Raw genomic sequence first — 18,510 nt, forward strand, 5'->3', positions numbered from 1 at the left:
ACACACACACACACACACACACACACACACACACACACACACACACACACACACACACACACACACACCCCGTCCTACTAATATGGAACTTCAAGGTTGGCTAAGCCCCTTACATATGTTATCTAATTTTGTTCCCACAACAACCCTAGGTAGTAGTTGCTATAATTATCCCCATTTTACAAATGGGAAAAGTGAGGCATAGCGAGGTTACGTGACTTGTCCATGAACACACAGCTCTATCAACTATACTACCTACTTGCCATCTAGTATTTTTGTTGTTTTTGTACAGCTGCATTCAGTGACTGATTCTTCATGACCCCATTTGGAGTCTTCTTGGCAAAAATATTAGAATGGTTTATCATTTCCCCCTTCAGTATTAGTCTGTCTTGTATTAGTATTTTGTATTATGTCCTGGTAAAGGTTCTTTCCAAACTTATCTAGGCTGGTCCTTAGTTAAATTGCCAATAATATCATGCTCAAAGCGTCTTCATTAAAAAAAAATCTAGAGATTTTGCTTGGCTAGCTTACCTCCAAAGAACTCTGGATCACCTTCATGACATAAGAGGGTAGCACTTCAGTGGAGGAGCACCAATAAATAAAATGTCAAGTGATTTTTTGGGAGTATTCTTTGAATTGACAGATATCTTGGTGGTACTGAATTCCTACAAAAATATTTATCCAGGAGGAGAATGTTTGTGTTTAGGTCTCTTCTAACAGAAGCAAAGATAATTCAGAACTCTATAGGGAATGAGGGGAAAAATGGTCCAGTGATTTGAATTTTGGATCAGTGTGCCTGTCTTTCAGGTTCCATTATATATCTGAGATTGGGGCACTGGTTAGAATGGTCTGGCACCTTGTAAGGCACACTGGAATGTTAAAAAAAAGAAAAAAAAACTACAGGGTGTATACTGCCTTCTTCCGTCCCATGAGAATGTCAAAGGAAGGTGCAAAAAAACTACTTATAGAAACAATAATTCCCTACCCCTTTTTGCTTTCCACTTAAAGGACATTATTAAGGAAAGAAAAATATATTACTTTTCTCTTGAATTATTTAACAGGATATAAGGAGTGATCAAATAGAAATATTATAGGAAACATGTTGAGGTGGCATAGCAGTAATGTCTAAGCTAGTTGCTCCTGCTCCTTTGAGTTGTGTCTGATTCTGTAGTATGGTGCTGTACAGTGCAGGGAATTTAATAACAGAGATAAACCTAAAAGCAGCTACAGCACCTTCACCAAACATAAAACATTCATATATTATAAATAAATGATATATGTTTGTGTGTATGTACAGTTTTCTTTAGTAACTAATGGCCTGTGTTATGGTTTAGTCTGACCTATGTAAAAGCTTTGGGGCATTTTATGCAAAACGTTGCTTAGAGTGCTACTTTGCCCTAAATTTAAATAGTGTGTGCTCATTAAACAATGACCTCTAAAGTAATATTCTGAGAAGTGGACAGAAGCCAAAACAAAGTCATCTTACTGAATACAATTTCAAGCTTTAGTAGGACATAAATGCTGCTGTAGCACCAGTAAAGGCTGTTACCCAAATTATTGGGAACAGATTGTTTTTGTGTTTGGTGGGAGTGAGACAAGCAAGAGTGTTTTGCGTATAAGCTTACAATCTCCATATACCCATGTCTACATCAGTGACTTTCAAGCCTTTGTAGTCTGTAGTCAATTTCAGGGGCAATATCAAGGAGTAACCAGAAAGTTTGCTTAAGTTAACAATGCAAAGAGATAGAAGAAAACAATAGAATGGGAAAGATAAGAGAATCAGTTCAAGAAAATTAAAGCTACCAAGGGGTTCATGCAAAAATGGCATTAAAAAAACCCAAAATGGCAGAAATTTAACAAAAGCAGCAGAGATGAAGAAGAGATAGCAAGAATATACAGAACTATACAAGAAAGATCTTAACCTCTAGAACCACACATCCTGGAGAATGAAGTCAAGTGGGCTTTAGGAAGCATTGCTAAATAAGGCTAGTAGAGGTGATGGAGTTCCAGCTGAGATACTTAAAATCCTAAATGATGCTGCTGTAAAAGTGCTGTATTCAATATTCCAGCAAATTTGGAAAATTCAACAGTGGTAATTGGATTAGAAAAGGTCACTTCATGTCTCAATCCTAAAGAAAGGCAATTGTAAAGAATCTTCAAATTACAAAACAATTATACTCATCTCACATACCAACAAAGTATGCTTAAGATTCTTTAAGCTAGGCTTCAGCAATACGTAAACAAAGAATTACCAGAAGTCCAGCCTGGTTAGTGAAAATGGAAAGGAACTAAAGACCAAATTGCCAATATTCACTAGATTATGGAGAAAGCAAGGGAATTCAAGAAAAAAAAACATATACTTCTGCTTCATTGACTACACTGAAGCTTTTGACTGTGTGGATCACAATATAATGTGCCAAGTCCTCAAAGAGATGGGAGTACCAGATCATCATACTTGTCTCCTGAGGAATCTGTATACGGGTCAAGAAGCAACATGCAGAATCAATCATGGACTAATTGATTGGTTTAAGATTAGAAAAGGACTATAACAAGGTTGTATATTGTCACCTTATTTAACTTATGTGCAGACCACATGAAGTGAAATGCCAGACTAGATAAACCAAAAACTGGAATTTTTGTTTCCTGGGAGAAACAAGTATGCAGAAAAAATCACTCTGAAGGCAGAAAGTGAAGAAGAATTAAGAAAGGACAAAAGAGGAGAGTATAAAACCTGATTTAAAGCTTAACATTAAACATTAACATTAAAAAAAATTAAGATCATGTGCAACTTGTCCCATCACTTCCTGGCAAATAGAATAAAAAAAGGAAGCAGTGTCAGATTTTATAGCCTTGGGTTGAAAGACCATTGAAGATGGTGACAGAAGCCAAGAAATAAAAAGAGGCTTGCTCCTTAAAAAGAAAGTTATGAAAAATCTGCATAGCAAAAAGCAGAAATGTTACTTTGCCAACATAACATCAAAGCCATGCTTTTCCAGGTAGTAAAGTATGGGTGTGAGAGTTGGACTATAAGGAAAGTTGAACACTGCAGAATGGAAGCTTCCAAATTATGATGCTAGAGAAGACTTTTGAAACTCACTTGGACAGCAAGGAGATCAAGTCAGTCAATACTTGAAAAAAAGGAATTCAGACTATTCTTTGGAAGGACAAATACTAAAGCTAAAGCTTAAAAACTTTAACCACATAATGAGAGGACGGGAATTGTTGGAAAAGACTCTGATGTTGGGAAAAATTGAAGACAAAAGAAAAGAGGACAGCAGAGGACGAGATGGATAAATATGTCATGGAAGCAAGAGCCTGGATAGACTTTGGGAGACTGTGGAAGCTAGAAGGACCTGGTGTGCTTTGGTCTATGTGGTCACAGATAGTCAGACATGACTGAACAACAGTAACAACAACCATTTTACAAGGTTCTTTTGAAAAGCAAATTAAATCAGACAGCTTTTTCCTTTTTAGTGTGAATGAGCCCCTTATTCAAAGTCAATAATCAAATTATATAATTATATCTTTATGTGTTACAAATATGAATACATGTGACCATTCAGAGAATTGCTTGTTTTCACTCATCAGAACCTAGCTTTATATGAAGCACTTTGCAAAGTGCCATATAAATATGATATAGTAGGAGAAGTACCAGAAAATAGTTTTCAAGAGGGAAGGTTGGGCCGCAAATGAATCTCAGATGTAGATTGATAATTTTAATATTAGCAGACTGAATTGCATCAAAATTCATTAAGCCTTTCAGTCACTTAATAAATACATATATTAAGAACCTATTGTATGTCAGATACCGTACTGAGTGCTAGAAATATGAAGAGAAGCGTAAGTCAATCCCTATAAACAACTGTGTATATGCAAGATATATATAGGCTAACTTAGAGGTTGTTATTCATTCTTCATTTTCAAAGAGGACCAATGACATCACAAATGATGTCTGAACTTGCATGTGAGTTGGATTTAAGTGAGACGTCATCAGACTCATTCTTTCTTCTGTAGTCATTAAAGTTCAGCGGTAAGACAAAAGTCAGGATGATTCGTGATGTCCTGGGATGCTGTGAATGACCTTGGGATCTTTGATGTTTAACCAAGCCCTAAACATTCCATAGTGCCTGCTTTAGCTGCCTTCTTGGCTTTTGGAACAAATTGTGCTCAACGTCTCATGCCACCAGGGAAAGTCTTCCTTTGGAGGTAATTAACTGAGGGAAGACACTAGTACTAAGGAGAATTGGAAAGGCTTATTTTAGAAGGTGAGATTTTAACTGAGATGTACAGAAAACCAAAGAAGCTCAGAGGAAGGGATGAGGCAGGGGAGAATTCTTGGAATGGGGGACAGCAAATGAAGATATTCAGAGTCAGAAGTCAGAGTTTCTAGTGCAAAGAACAGCAAGGAAACCAGTGTCACTGAATCACAGATTTTTTGGGAGTGAAGGTGATGGGATGAATGGAGGGGGTGGAGGAGACCTGTAAAGTATAAAAAGGTTGGAAAAGTAAGAGTGGCAGAGAACTACCACAAAACAAGAGACATATTTATAAGACAACCAAGAAATAAAGTTGAAACATTACCTCAATTTCCTACAGGCTGGTTCTCTGAGCAGTCCAGAAAACCTATGGAGCATTGGTGTCAAACTCAAATACAAACAGTCTACTAAGTCATACATAAGGATCCCAGTGGCCACATGTTGACTTGAAAAACTGCAAGTTGACATAATGTATGTTTTACTGTATTTTTACTTATTTTGTTGAATATTTGCCTATTGCATATTAATCTGGTCTCTGGGAACTGAGAAGAAGTGGTGGTGGCTTGTTTGACACTTCTGATGCAGAGGATACTTAGAGAGTTTAGTTTAGGAAACCTTTTTCAATCATTAAATGATATTAGAGTAGAAGTATACCAGCAAATGAATTGACCCTTATAATATATTAAAATGAAACATTTTAGTTTTCCGAATTAATAAAAATGGATTAATCATCATTCTCCCAAACTTAGTTTACCTAGGGTTTAGCATTATCTTAATTTTAATTTTCAGAAACAAGACCTGACCAACTTAAGCTTTAGCTTTAAACATGTTTGAAAAAGGTTTAGCTTTAAAAATTCTTCCAATTCCACATTTCCAGCTCTAGCTAAAATTAAAGCTGTTGACATAACGAAAGTAATGAAATAAGAGTAATAGTGTGAGCTTTCATTTCTTACCTGAAATTGGAATCCTTTCAACAAGATTTTAATGTGTTTATCCAGCCTCTAATTTGTAGTTCCTCAAGCCTATGGTTGTAGAATCCACCTTACTCATAAAATTGGGCCAAAATTTATCCATTCATAATCTTGTGGCACCTTCTACATGATCCTTAAAAACTAACTCCTTCAGTACATGGTTATACCATTTACTTAGACCAGATGTTATGAACACATTGAGGGCTGTTGGGATCATTCGTATCTTTTTATTCTTCTATGGTCTTCTAGGTCTTCTTATGTCTTCTAGGGTCAGGTTCATTCTTTCTGAGACAGAAGGCAGAAGAAAAATTGTTATCTAATTCTGATTTTTCTTTGCTCTCATTTCTAACCATTATTTCATTCATCCCTAAATAGCATCTCTATCCTATGCTTTAAAAAAAATTCTATTCTCAGCATTTCCAAAAAAATTATTGCTCATATACTGCCTTGGACTTTGTGGCATTATTCCTGCATATCTATGCCATTCTTTGATCCTTTGTTGAAGTTGGCTGTCTTCACTCGTATCTTTTAAACGTGAACTTTTGAATTCAGTGGCCATCAAAGAGCTCCCAGTACAGCCATGTTTGTCTCTTTATCTTCCCAAGCAATCTTTTCTTGAATGGTCTTTAATTACAACTTTGAAATCCATTCTCCTGAAATCTAGGACCTTAGCCAGCCTCTACCTAAGATTCCCCCTCTTCCCTTCCATGGGCTCTAAAGAGAATTTGAATGCTTTTCACTAAGGTTTCCATTAATTCCACTTAAATATTAATTCTCTTGGTGGGTCAGAAGTTTCCAATAACACTGCCTTTTTCTATTTTCTCTCCCTTTGGAAAGGTAAATTTATCAGCAAGAGAAGGTAAGAACATCTTAGTTATTCTAGTACAAAGAACAAATATTAAGCAGAAGTCTAGGAAGTTGTGTCATAAGGTTTCAATTGTATCCTCCCTTCATGACAATTTGGTGATCATCATAATGAACTCAGTTTCTTCTGACTGCCTTTATGATGGGTGCTATACTCAATACTAAATAACATTATCCAAATGCTCTTGTGCTCTTGAATGTGTTTCCTTCCATAGGTTTATAGATTTCACACACACACACACACATATTTTCTTAAAATACATCTCTGTACCATCACCCTGTCTGACATTTTTTTTAAAGCAATTGGGATTAAGTAACTTGCCCAAGGTTACACAGCCAGTTTTTTTGTGTGGGTGTTAAATATCTGAGGCCGGAACTGATCCCAGGTCCTCCTGACTCCTGGGCTGGCGCTCTTAGTCACTGCAACACCTAGCTGCCCCCTGACATGTTCTTTTTGGAACCAGATATAGCCTTATCCATTGCCATTTTGGAGTCCTAAATCTCATCGATCCTTAATACTGTATATATGGGGATATTCACATTCCAGATGTTAACTCTTCAAGTCCGCTTTAGTTCTTACCCAGATTTCTTTATTTGGGACAGACATCTGAGGTTCCAACATTTCTGTCCCTCCTCACAGTTATTTTCTCTTATGAATTATTAAACATTTCTTAGACTGTTCTCTGCCATATTTCTTGATCTCCATAGTAATTGGATATCAATTCGATCTAATCATTTTTCTCTTACTTCTCTATACTTTGAGTTGAGAATTTTCCTAATCATATCAATATCACCAGGCAACTACATTCTGACCAGTCAGATACATAAGATACATAAGATACACTCAGTCCATTAATTCTGTTTTTTAAGACATGGTCCAGAAAACAACTACACTGACTTAAACCATCTTCTCAGGCATCTGTTCATATATCATACCCTATTTTTCTTTAAACATGCCTAGCTTCCATTAGAAGTAGTGGTAAATTATTAGCTGTGCCCCCAAACATATCAGTTTCTTTCCCAATCCTCCATCATCTGCACAGATTTTTTTTTCCCTAGATTTTATCTGGTTGCATTATTTGCCTCCAAATGAATCATCAGATATAGGTGTTATTCAGTATGTTCAATAAGTTTAGGACAGTTTCTTTCACATCCTAGAATTCATTCAGAAGAAGGTAACTAGTGGGGTGGCTAGGTGCAGTGAGTAAGAGTGCCAGCCCCAGAGTCGGGAGGATCCGGGATTGGTTCCGGCCTCAGCTACTTAACACCCACACAAAAAATAGGTAACTAGCATAGTGATAACACTAGAGACCAATTCATACACAATTATTTGATGGATAAGGAAACATTTAGCCTGGAGAAGGTAAACATTTTCATGTGGAGAGGGACTTGAATTTGTTCACTTTGGACCAACAAGGCATAACTAGGAGCTATGAGACAGAAACACCTGATAGGGTGATATTAGTGGAACATAAAAAATGGCTGCCTGTCCAATAAAGATACTTAAAACTGGAATAAACTGTCTCAGAAAGGTGTGGGTTTCCCTATTCACTACAGTATATCTTCAAACAAGGTTAGATGATCACTTATGAAGGAATATTGTAAGAAGGATTATTTCTTTTAGATATTGATTGAACTAAATAAGTACTATGATTCTTTCCAGCTCTAAAATTCTGAGTGGGGGTCAGGGTGGAGAGGGTAGAGAATACAATATAAATCCTGACTGATTCTATCTGGTTCACATTAGGTGATTTCTAGGCTTATCAGGATGTACATAGAACCCAATTCCAAACTATGGATCTAGTGTTTCTTCTTCAACAGAAAAAAGAGACGTTTGACTTTTTATTATTGTCTTTTTCCTAATATTCCTAAAACTCACAAGGAGCACAAAAAGCTGTTTTTTCCTCAGAAGATGTGGGTCTACCCTCTAAGGTAGAGAATTCATACCTATTACATAAATTCCAATACTCAGATTCTCATAATTTTTTTTCCCTCTGCTAATCTCTCAATGTTCTTGACACTTAGCTTTTCTTTTTTCTTCCTACCTTCTCCCACCCTCAATCTCACTTCATATAATTTCTTTATTATTTATCCAAGTTTCTGGATAAATGGGGGGGACAGAGTCATTTTTACCTTTTTTCTAGAAAGGAGATACATTGCACTTATCACACACACAGTTTCTGGTCAGCTGAGGCAGAACCGCAAACCTGCCACAATCTCTTTATGTCAGTGGGACAATTCTCCCTGAGTTAATACTTGATAGAATAGTAGCACAAGCCATCAAGACTGTCATGATCAACTGCCTGGTTGCTATGCCTATTCCCTGTGTTGGCAGACCAGATTTCTTAGCCTGTTGAAATACTCTTCTCCTGAATGTCTTCTAATTTCATAATAATTTCACTTCTTCTAATTTTTCAGTTGTGAAAAATCAGCAACAAAGCCAAGCTAATGTCCCTTCTGACCCCAAAGAAATGCAAAGTCTCAAAATGCCCATGTTTCTTTGAAGTTTGAAGCTCCCAGTATCACTCACCTTCTAATGTCATTGATTTTTCTCTTCTGTTACTTATTTGAATTAATCAGTCAGCAACCATTTAGTAAGTAGGCCCTATGTTCCAGGCACTGTGCTAATGATACAAAGAAAAAACAATCATAATTTTGGTCTTCAAGAAGTTTTTTGTTTGCATATTTGATCATCTGTAAAATGGAAGCACAATATTTTCTTAATATCCCAGGAACTATTTTAGTGCTTAGATCATAAAAAAAGAAAAGAGATGTAAAACAAACATTTCACAGACAAACATTTTATTTTAGTATTTTCCTCTTATTCTAGTCCAAGCATCATTTCCCTCATTGTAATATTGATAAAAATTCATATTTGTAAAACATTTTTCAATTTGGAAGCACATTCATATTCATCATTTCATTTCTACAGTGACCAAAAATAAGTTAGTGTTCTCACTGAGACATTCATTGTATCAAAGGAAAGTAGAGTTACCCCACATCAGTAATTGTATAATGGCTTGGCTGCCTCCATTCTCTCTTGCAATCCATATATAATTAGAGGACATTTAGGTGTCTAGCACCATGCTTGGTACTAGGTGTAATACCAAAGGAGACATGGCAGTGCCTACGAAGAAAGAGCAGACCACACTCATTTAATCATTTATTAAAATCCTATCATGTACAATGCAAAACTACAAAAATAAATAAGACATGGGATGAGTCATTAAAGAGTTTACAATTTCTGAGGAGATAAACTAGAACAACAATTATATAGGGAGAGCTTTTCATTTCAGTCAATCAGAAAAATTCTTATCCTATCAATGACTTGACTATTAAATTCTATTTAGTCATATGAGGCAGATACAAGTGAAGCTGATCCCTGAAGCTTACATTTCTAATAACTATCAAAAGTAATACTTGAACTCAGGTCTTCCTAACTATAAGACCAAGCAAGCAACAGTGTACAACATGGCTCTTGCCACTTGCACACAAGTAGAGGTGATGAAAATCAAAGTGCACCTTATAAAGTCCTCAGATGTTAGATATTGAAGAAGCCAGATGGAGAGGACTTCAAAGGGGCCTTCCATAGTGCACAGTGAAAGAAGAGTAAAAGATAGTATGTGATTAAGTTCCAGAATGAATGGTACAAACAAAAAGTGCTGTAGGGCACCACACTAGAGAGATACCAGTGGAGGCTTGAATGGTTGTTGGAAGAAATGTGACTTTAGCTGGAGGATAAAAGGACTATATTCTTTCTTGGTACATTTTCTAAGTTCCAATCACTTTAGACTGTCTCTATCATCATTCCTACCACCTGTTCTTACTATAATGAAGCAGAATTCCTTTAGGTAAAAATTCTTTGTAAAGGGCTCTTTATTAATGCATCTCACAAGTAGAAGTCATTGTTTACATTGGAAGAAGTAAAATGCACCTTACTAACTTTAGCAAGCATGTCTTTCCCTCGGGTCAATTAAATTTGCAAATGATTATAGGTAGGACCTATATTTTATTTTTATTGTCATTAAGGAATTTTACATACAGCTGAGATACTGAAGCCCTGGCTGAAGGATGGGAAAAGGAGAAGATAAAAATGGAAAGAAGGAAAAGAACATATAGTGATTTTTTTTAATATGGGAGACCTTGGTTTAAGAATCCCACAGTTCAAGCAAATGAGATCAGCTGACCTTTCCCATAATGATATATGATGGGATTCAACTTCATCGTGGGACTATAGACTGGAGGTAAAAGGAAAAAAAGTCTCACACAGTTTCTTTTTCTTGAATTCCACCAAATCAATTCTGATGGAGAAGACTTGGGGGGTGCTTTAAAGTGGTACCTCTAGGAAAGATCCCATTTTCTGGGAGATAACTTGGAAACAAAGCTAGTCTCTTTGCTAGTAAGCTATCAACTCCATGAAAACCATTAAGGAAAGTAAACAAATAATTTTGTCAATTTTTTTTCCCAAAAATGATCTGGAAAAGCAGACTTCATGAACAATCTTGCTCTCAATTCTCCAAGTTCAAAGATTTATTTAAATAAAATTTTAAATATAATATATAAAATATAATAATAAACATAGATTTAAATATAATATATTTAACTATAATATATAAATGAAAATTCTTACCTTGTAGCAGCAGTCCTGAAAACCAGAGGGTGGAAAACATTGGCCTAAGTTCAAACTACCTGTGGGTTGCTGCTTGCCACATGTGTGTCCAATCTGTACTGATGCCTCAGAGGTCTTGTGACTAAGCAATCTCCACCCCCCCACCCCTCCAATGCAATTTAAACCTACTCCTTTTTGATGTAAACTCAGTGGAAAAGAACAGACAACAAAGAAAATCCGGAGTAGAAGCATGACCTCCAACCTCTGAGTGGCTCCTGCTTCCATATTCCCCATCAATGTAAAAAGGGGACTCTGAACAAAATTTGGAGTTGCAGAACCCACAAAATGACACAGAGAAGCTAACCTCCAGCTGAGGACAGCAGGAATTGGACAGTGCAGAGCTCTGAGAGCTGAGCCCAGGCCTATGAGAGACAGAGGTTTTAGCCCCAGGGTGGGCCTGACTAACCTCCAGGGGAAGGGACTCTAGATCTGCAGCAGCTGTGGCTCTTTCCAGAATTATCAACACATAGATTTGAAGGACAAAGTGAGAGGTCAATGCAGTCTGGACTTTGGCACCCAGTAAGTGGGAGTGCGTGGCTTTTGCCCACAGGGCAAGAAGCTGCTGAGATGCCTGGCACAGCCAGCTAGTGCCACGTGGCAGCTTCAGATCCTAGCCTGCAGAGTGTAGGGGGACCAAGTGACCAGTCTGAGGGGTAATCGCTCTTGCTTTAACCTGCTCAGATCTGGATTGTGGTATAGGGTGGAGGTCCTGGGGTGTGTGTCCAGCGTGCCAGAGTGTGTGGAGGCTTCAGCAAGGGCACCCAACTAATACCTCCGGCAACTGAGAAAATCCCAGCATTTGGGATGAAGCTCTGTTGTCTGGTAGCAGAGTCCTACTATGACAAAAAGCCCCAAAACCAAGTGACTTAAGGGCAACATGACCAGGCAAAGGAAACAAAGCAGACAGAAGATTCCAACATTAGACTCCTATTTTGGGGAAAAAAAGGGGCAAAGTATAGAACAGGAGGAAGACAGTGAAGTCAGAACTCCTCCACCAAAAGCCTCAAAAGAAAATACGAGCTGGTTACAGGCCATAAAGGACCTTAAGAAGCAGATAGGAGAAGGGGAGGAAAAATTGAGAAGAGAAATGAGAACGATGCAAGAAAATTATGAAATGAGAGTCAACAGCCTGCCTGAGGAAAATAACACCTTAAATAATAGACTAACTAAAATGACAAAAGAGGCTCAAAAAGGCAACAAGGAGAAGAATGCCTTAAAAAGCCGAATTTGCCAGATGGAAAAAGAATCTCAAAAGCTCAATGAGGAGAATCATTGCTTCAGAATTAGACTGGAGCAAATGGAAGCTAATGAGAAGCTTATGAGAAATCAAGATGCTGTTAAACAGATCCAAAAAAACAAAAGGATAGAAGGCAATGTGAAATATCTCATGGGAAAAACCACTGACCTGGAAAATACATCCAGGACAGATAATTAAAAAATGATTGGACTACCTGAAAGCCATCATCAAAGTAAGAACCTGGAAATCATCCTCCAGGAAATTCTCAAAGAAAACTACCCTGGTGTTTTAGAACCAGAGGGCAAAATAGAGGTTAAAAGAATCCATCGATGACCTCCTGAAAAAGATCCCCAAAAGAAAACTCCTAGGAATATTATAGCCAGGTTCTGGAATTCTCAGATTAAGGAGAGAATATTACAAGCAGCCAGGAAGGAACAATTTGAATATTGTGGAAACACAATTAGGATAACCCAGGATCTGGCAGCTCCTACACTGAGGGGATAGAAGGGCTTGGAATATGATATTCCAGAGGTCAAAGGAGCTGCGATTAAAAGCAAGAATGACCTACCCAGCAAAACTGAGTATCACATTTCGGGGGAAAATATGGTCATTCAGTGGAATAGAGGACTTTCAACAGAGTTGAATAGAAAATTTAACATTCAGATACAAGAAGCAAGAGAAGCATGAGAAGGTAAACAGGGAAAAGAAATCATAAGGAACTTATCAAAGTTGAACTTTTAACATTCCTACATGGACAAAAACAATAATTGTAACTGATGGAACTTTTCTCAGTATGAAAATAGTTGAAGGGAATAGAAATATATATACACATATATGTGTGTGTGTGTGTTTATATATGAGGGTATATGGGCATATGAATACATATGTGAATGTATGTATATATATACATATATATATTTACAGGTATACATAGATAGAGGGCACAGGACCAATTTAACAGGAAGGGATGATACTTAAATGTAAAATTAAGAGGTGAGAGAGGAATATAATGAGAGGAGATGGGGAGAGACAGAATGGGGTAAACTATCTCATAAAGAAGAGACAAGGGGAAATGGTTACAATGGAGGGGAAGAATAAAAAGGCAAAAGGGAATGGGTCAACATTATTCCCATTGAATTTGACTTGGGGAAGGAATGAAATACACACTAAATAGGGTATCTCACCCTACAGGACAGTACAGGGGAAGGGGATCAGAGTGGGGATGATGGAAGGGAGGGCAGGCTGGGGGGGAGGGAAGTTGGAAGCATCCACTCTTGAAAAGGGATGGTATCAAAGTAGAGAATAGAACTAGTGGGAGGTGGGTGGGATAGGAGGGAGGGAAATATAGTCAGTCTTTTACAGTATATCTACTATGTTATTATTTTGCATTAGCTACACATGTACAACCTATACTGAACTGCTTATCTTCCCAGTAAGGGTGGGTGACAAGGGAAGAAGGGAATGAATCTTTAATTCAAAGTTTTAAAATCAAATGTTTAAATATATATATATATATTTATGTATGTATACATACATATATACAGTCACACAGACACACACACATATATATATATACTATTAATATTTTACATGTAATTGGGAAATAAGATATTATAATAATAAGATATAATAATATATAAAATAATAATAAATAAGATGCACTGGGGCATAGAGATCCACCATGCCCTACTTGAAAAGTCAAAAATGGTATGGGAGAAAATATGGGAGAGAGCAGATTGGAGGAGGGGATATCCTGTAGGACTGCTATTTTGGGTCAGTGGGTAGGGGAAAAATGGGGAGAAAATTTGTAACTCAAAATCTGGCAGAATGAATGATGTAAATCAGAAGTTAATAAAGTATTTGAAAAATGAAAAAAAAAGTAACACTTTTAATTATAAAATGCTACAGCTGTAGAGTAAAGATTTCTAAGACAATCTCACTGACAAGCTGATAGACACAGTCCCTAGTCCAATAGAATATCAGATTTAATAGTTGTCCCACCCTAGAAACTCTGCATTTAATAACACCGGGTTATATTCAATATTCATCAGTATGTATGTAGCTTAACTACAAGTGAGATGACCTGCCTTGTTCAAATGAATTATGTTCAAAACAAGTTTCCTAAGACTGATAGAATTTTAAATTCTTTTTTTGTTATAAAAATAAGCTTTGTAAATCACTCCTTTCTCTGACTCTGAGTAGTCAGGTGACCTGGTTTGATCAGCAATAGCCCACCTTGCTAATTAAATCATTATGCTCAGAAGGAAAAAAAAATTCTTTTGGATTTTGCTATTTGAAGACCATGATTAAGTCACTCCTGAGTCTCTACTTGGATCAAAATGACATTTCTCTCAAATTCCATTCTGCTCTTTAGAAAGGAGAAATGCTGTGGGCAGAGCCAAGATGGAGGAGAAAATGCAGTGACTTGCCTGAGCTTTCCCCAAGACCCTTCCAAACACCTTTAAACAATGTCATAAGACAATTCCCGAAGCAGCAGAACCCACAAGAGGACTGGGTGAAATAATTTTCCAGGCAAGGACAACTTAGAAGGAAAGATCTGTTGCATCAGGCTGAAAGTGGAGCACAGTCCAGGGCAGGTCATACTAGCACAGACCCAGCCCCAGTAAACCAGGAGCAGGCCTTTGGGAGTGACAAAACTAAATCACCTTGGGAGTGCTCTCAGCCCACAGAAGGTAAGGGGGTCAAACAACTGATCATAAGGAGGTTACAGGGGTCTCTTTGGTGGCATTGGAGGCAGGACCCTGTTGCTTTGCCCATATTCAGATCTGGGTCACAGCCCTAGGTGGTAGTCCTAGGGAGCAGCACTAGTAGACCAGAGCTTGCAGCTCTACAGTGGATTAGGGATCTTCCTTATAGTTCCAGAGCAAAAAAAAATGCTTGTGGTCACCACAGAACAGGCCAGGAGAGCAGTAAATGCACCTGTCCTTAGAACAGAACTACACAAATTGGCAGTAGGTAGGGGCCAAAATTAAATTAGGCCAAACTTTTTGAGGCCACAGATAGGTTAGACTAGAGACAGACTGAAGATGGTTGGTTGCCTCAAGTCATGTGACAAACAGGGGAGTGCACAGTGGCAACCTTACATTTTTTTCAGGCCACCTGAAATCCTTCCACAGGGCTTATGTTGTGCAAGCCTGCCTTAGGATATACCACTTTTGAAGAACTTAAAACTTGCAGGTCCATAGAAGTATCTCCGAAAACAGCTGCTCAAAATCCTTGAAGTTTGGTACAGTGCATCCTCCACCCTGGAAGCAGAGCCCTACTATAACAAGGAGTTAAAACTGAAGAAATAGACTGGAAAAATGAGCAAACAACAGAAAAAAATCTGAACATAGAAAGCTACTATGGTGACAAGGAAGATCAAAACCCACATGCAGAAGAAGATAACAAAGTCAAAGCTCCAACATCCAAAGCCTCCAAGAAATATTTGAATTAGTTTCAGGTCATGGAAGAGCTCAAAAAGAATTTTGAAAATTAAATAAGAGAGGCAGAAGAAAAATTGGGAAGAAAAATAAGAGTGATACAAGAAAATCATGAAAAATGAGTCAACAGCTTGGTAAAGGAGACAGACAAACACAAAATAACACCTTAAAAAACATACTAGACCAAATGGTAAAAGAGGTACATAAAACCAAAGAGGAGAAGAATGCCTTGAAAAGAATTGGCCAAAAGGAAAAAGAGGCACAAAAATTCACAGGAGGTAAAAACTCCTTCAAAAGTAGAATTTGTCAAATGGAAAAGGGGGTATAAAGGCTCACTGAAGAAAATGATTCTTTAAAAATTAGAATGGAGCAAATGGAATCTAATGACTTTATGAGATATCAAGAAACAATAAAGCAAAAGCAAAATCATAAAAAAATATGAAAAAATATATCACTGGAAAAACAACTGACCGGGAAAATAGATCTATCAGAGATAATTTGTAAATTATTGGACTACCTGAAAGTCATGATCAAAAAAAAAAAGCCTACACATTTTTCAAGAAATAAATATTTTATAAAAAAGAATCCTGGGTACTAGATGGCAAGCAACTTATTTGCATTTGCTTTTTTAAAATTGCTGCTCTTTTTTTAAAATTACTGTTTTATTTTTCTCAAATTACATGTACAAAGAATTTTAATTAGTTTTTAAAAGTTTGAACTCCAAATTCTTACTTTTCTTCCTTCTTTCCTCCATATCCCCCTCATTGAGAAGCCAAGCAATTTGATATAGGTTATATATGTGCAGTAATGCAAAGCATATTTTTATAACAGTCACGTTGTGAAAGCGAAGAGACTGAAAAGCAAGACTGAAAAGCAAGAAAAGCAAGAAAAAATTTAAAAAGAAAAAAATATGTGCTTCAATCTGTATTCAGATAACATCAGTTCTTTGAGGATGGATAGGATTTTTTTTTTTTAAGCAATCAGGGTTAAGTAACTTGCTCACAGTTACACGGCCAGTTATTTCTGGGTGTGGTGCTAAGAATCTGAGCCTGGATTTGATTGCCAGGTCATCCCAACACTGGAGCCGGTGCTCTAACTCGCTGAGCCACCTGGCCGCCCCTGGGATTTTTTTTTATCATAAGTCCTTCTTGGATCATTGTATTGCTGAGAATAGCTAAATCATTCACAGCTGATCATCTTACAATATTGCTGTTACTCTTCAGATAATACATTTCACTTTGCATCAGTTCATGTAAGTCTTTTCTGTTTTTTCTGAGAGCATCCTTCTCATCTATAGCACAACAGTATCCCATAACAATCATGTAGCACAATTTGTTCAGCCATTTCCCAATTGATGGATATCCCTTCAATTTCTAATTCTTTGCCAACAGAAGAAAGCTGCTATAAATATTTTTGTACATAGAAGTCCTTTTTCTTTCTGTTTTTTATCTCCTTTGGGATACAGACCTAGTAATACTATTGCTGGATAAAAGGGTATGTATGGTTTTGTAGCCCATTGGTCATAGTTCCAAATTGCTCTGCAGAATGGTTGAATCAGTTTACAACTCCAGCAACAGTTCATTAATATATCCTTTTTCCTACATGCCTTCCAACATCTGTCATTTTCCTTTTCCATCCTATTAGCCAGTATAGTAAGTCTGAGGTGGTACCTCAGATTGTTTCATTTACATTTCTCCAATCAATAGTGAGTTGAAGCAGTTACAATCGTTTTGGGACATGGTTTCCAGAATGGTCGGACTATTTCACAACTCTGTTAACAGGCTATCAGTGTACCTATTTTTCCACATTCACCTCTAACATTTGTCCTTTTCCTTTTTTGTTATGTTAGCCTTTTGGTGTTTTCAATAGAAATATATGCCCATGTTGTCTAATGCTTTTCTACATCCATTGATATAACAAAATTATTTTTGTTGGTTTTGTTATTGATGTGGTCAATTATGCTATAGTTTTCCTAATATTGAACCAGCCCTGAATTCCTGATATAAATCCCACATGGTCATAGTGATAGTAGTCTTAGTGATATATTACCATAATTTATTTGCTAGTATTTTATTTAAAATATTTGCATCAATATACAGTAGGGAAATTGACCTATAGTTTTCTTTCTATGTTTTTGCTCCCCCAAGTTTAGGTATTAGAAGCATATTTGTGTCATAGAAAGAATTTGGAAAGACTCATTTTTTTCTGTGTTGTTTTTTTTTCAAATAGCTTATATAATTTCAGAGTTAATTGTTCCTTAGATGTTTTAGTAGAATTCACTTATAACTCCATCTGGTCCTGGAGATTTTTTTTTTCCTTAGGGTGTTCATTTATGGCATATTTAATTTCTCATTCTAACATAGAGTTAAGTATTATTGTTAATCTTGGCAATTTTTGTAAATATTAATCAGAAGCAGGTAGGTGTCTCAGAGCATTGGACCTGGAATTAAGAAGACTTGAGTTCAAATCCAGCCTCTGACACTTACCAGCTGTGTGACTTGGGCAAGTCACCTAACCTCTGTTTTACTTAATCCACTGGACAAGGAAATGGAAGACCGTTCCAGTAAGAATACTCCATACTGTAGTCACAAAGAGTCAGATATGACTGAACAACAACAGCAACATAAATCTTCATCTATTTCACTTATTTCCACATATATCATTTTTACTGGCATATAACTGGGCAAAATATCTCCTAATAAGTGCTTTAATTTCATCTTAATTGGTAGTGCATTCACCCCTTTCATTTTTTTTTTACTGGTAATTTGGTTTTCTTCTTTCTTTTATTAGTTTTCTTAAAATGACTTTCATTTTCATATTATATTTCTCTGTGTGCATCTCCCCACACCCTTCCTTACCTTCCTTCCTCTTCTGCTTCATCCATGCAGTATAAAAAGAATAAAAATTAAAGGGGAGACTGTTGAACAAATGAAACTTGTTAACCAAGCCTGACAACGTGTACAGTTGTCTTCTTTCTCTGCAAAGATTGGTGAGAAATGTTTCTTTTCTCATCTCTTCTTCAGGATCAGACTGGACCATTGTAAATTAGATCATATTTAGTCTTAGGGTTTTG

This window comes from Petaurus breviceps, unplaced genomic scaffold (assembly GCF_028583685.1).
Source record: "Petaurus breviceps papuanus isolate PSGF00001 unplaced genomic scaffold, PetGlider_PUasm1.0 90723, whole genome shotgun sequence".
Classification (NCBI taxonomy): domain Eukaryota; kingdom Metazoa; phylum Chordata; class Mammalia; order Diprotodontia; family Petauridae; genus Petaurus; species Petaurus breviceps.